The sequence below is a fragment of the Triticum urartu genome, chromosome 3 (genome assembly GCF_003073215.2).
Source record: "Triticum urartu cultivar G1812 chromosome 3, Tu2.1, whole genome shotgun sequence".
Classification (NCBI taxonomy): domain Eukaryota; kingdom Viridiplantae; phylum Streptophyta; class Magnoliopsida; order Poales; family Poaceae; genus Triticum; species Triticum urartu.
The window spans coordinates 639,678,206-639,681,378 of NC_053024.1; positions in this window are offsets into that span (position 1 = coordinate 639,678,206).

Genomic DNA, 3,173 nt, shown 5'->3' on the forward strand with positions numbered 1-3,173 from the left:
AAGCTGCTTTGTTGAATCTTGTCATGAAAGATCAATTCGCCGCCTTCCTAGTGAATATGTCCGCTACCCATCTAAACAACTTAGTTGATTTGTGTGATATGCAAAAGAATAAAGATGTGGATAATGATATTGTTAAACTTAAGCTATTTCCGTTTTCGCTTAGAGATCGTGCTAAAGCTTGGTTTTTCGTCTTTGCCTAAAAATAGTATTGATTCATGGAATAAGTGCAAAGATGTTTTATCTCTAAGTATTTTCCTCCCACTTAGATCATCTCTCTTAGAAATGGTATTATGAATTTTAAGCAACTTGATCATGAACATGTTGCACAATCTTGGGAAGGATGAAATTAATGATACGTAATTGCCCTACACATTTTGAATCATTGGATGATTATACAAAACTTTTATGCCGGATTGAATTTTGCTTCTAGAAATCTTTTAGATTTGGCCGCGGGAGGCACTTTTATGGAAATCACTTTAGGAGAATCTACTAAACACCTAGATAATATTATGGTTAATTATTCTCAATGGCACACTGAAAGATCTACTAATAAAAAACTGCATGCAATTGAAGAGATTAATGTTTTGAGTGGAAAGATGGATGAACTTATGAAATTGTTTGCTAATAAGAGTGCTCCTACTGATCCTAATGATATGTCTTTGTCTACTTTGATTGAGAATAATAATGAATCTATGGATGTGAATTTTGTTGGTAGGAACAATTTTGGTAATAACGCGTATAGAGGTAATTTTAAATTCTAGGCCATTTCCTAGTAATTCCTCTAATAATTATGGTAATTCCTAACAACAATTCCTTATGGAAATTTTAATAAGATGCCCTCTGATTTTGAATCTAGTATTAAAGAATTTATTACTTCGCAAAAGAGTTTCAATGCTTTCATTGAAGAAAATTGCTTAAGATTGATGAGTTGGCTAGGAACGTTGATAGGATTTCTCTTGATGTTGATTCTTTGAAACTTAGATCTATTCCACCTAAGCATGATATCAATAGTCTCTCTAAGCCATGAGAATTTCCATTGATGAGTGCAAAGAAAGAACCGCTAGGATGCATGCCAAGAAAGATTGCTTTGTGAAAGCGTGTTCTTCTAGTTTTAATGATAATAAAAATGAAGATCTAAAAGTTATTGATGTGTCTCCTATTAAATCTTTGTTTTGCAATATGAATCTTGGTAATGATGGGACTGAAGATGAGCCACCTTTACCTAGAAGGCGTTCCAAAAATTCTGAGTTTTTAGATCTTGATGCAAAAATTATTAAAAGTGGGATTGAAGAGGTCAAAACTTTAAATATAATGAACCCACTATTTCGGATTTCAAGGAATTTAATTATGATAATTGCTCTTTGATAGATTGTATTTCCTTGTTGCAATCCGTGCTAAATTCTCCTCATGCTTATAGTCAAAATAAAGCTTTTACTAAACATATCGTTGATGCTTTTGATGCAATATTATGAAGCAAAACTTGAGTTGGGAGTTTCTATCCTAGAAAACTTTATGATGAGTGGGAACCTACAATAAAAATTAAAATTAAATATCATGAGTGCTATGCTTTGTGTATTTGGGTGCTAGTGTTTCCACGATTCCAAAAACTTTGTGTGATTTGCTAGGTTTCCGTGATTTTGATGATTGTTCTTTAAACTTGCACCTTGCGGAATCCACTATTAAGAAACCTATGGGAAGAACTAATGATGTTCTTATTGTTGAAAATAGGAACTATGTGCCCGTAGATTTCATTGTTCTTGATATAGATTGCAATCCTTCATGTCCTATTATTCTTGGTAGACCTTTCCTTAGAACGATTGGTGCAATTATTGATATGAAGGAAGGGAATATTAGATTCCAATTTCCATTAAGGAAAGGCATGGAACAATTCCCTAGAAAGAAAATTAAATTACCATATGAATTTATTATGAGAGTCACTTATGGATTACCTACCAAAGATGGCAATCCCTACATCTATCCTTGCTTTTATGCCTAGCTAGGGGCGTTAAACGATAGCGCTTGTTGGGAGACAACCCAATTTTCTTTTTATTCCTTTATTTTTTGCTAATGTTTAGTAATAAATAATTTATCAAACCTATGGTTTGGTTGTGTTTTTTGTGTTTAATTAGTGTTTGTGCCAAGTAGAACCATTGGGAAGACTTGGGGAAAGTTTTTTGATCTTGCTGTAAAAAAACAGAAACTTTAGCGCTCACAAGAATCGCTGCCATTTTTATTTGGAAAGTGCTATTTAGTTAATTGTTTTTCAAGATTCTTAATATATAAATTCCTCACGTCCAGAAATTTATTTTAGAATTTTTGGGGTTCCAGAAGTTGCGTTAGCTACAGATTACTACAGACTGTTCTGTTTTTGATAGATTCTGTTTTTCTTGTGTTGTTTGCTTATTTTGATGAATCTATGGTTAGTAAAAGAGTATATAAACCATACAGAAGTTGGAATACAGTAGGTTTAACACAATATAAATAAATAAAGAGTTTATTACAGTACCTTGAAGTGGTGTTTTGTTTTGTTTCGCTAACGGAGCTCACGAGATTTTCTATCTTGAGTTTTGTGTTGTGAAGTTTTCAAGTTTTGGGTAAAGATTTGATGGATGATGGAACAAAGAGTGGCAAGAGCCTACGCTTGGGGATGCCCATGGCACCCCAAGGTAATATTAAAGTACACCAAAAAGCCTAAGCTTGGGGATGCCGAGGAAGGCATCCCCTCTTTCGTCTTCGTCTATCGGTAACTTTACTTCGAGCTATATTTTTATTCACCACATGATATGTGTTTTGCTTGGATCGTCTTGTATGATTTGACTATTTTATTTTTAGTTTACCATAATCATCCTTGCTGTACACACCTTTTGATAGATACTCACATGATTTGAAATTTATTAGAATACTCTATGTGCTTCACTTATATCTTTTGAGCTATATAGTTTTTGCTCTAGTGCTTCACTTATATCTTTTAGAGCACGGTGATGGATTTGTTTTGTAGAAACTATTGTTCTCTCATGCTTCACTTATATTATTTTAAGAGTCCTTTAGAACAACATGGAAATTTGCTATAATATAAAAAGTTTCATAGAAGTGCATTGAATACTATGAAAAGTTTGATACTTGATAATTGTTTTGAGATACGGAGATGGTGATATTAGAGTCATGCTAGTTGA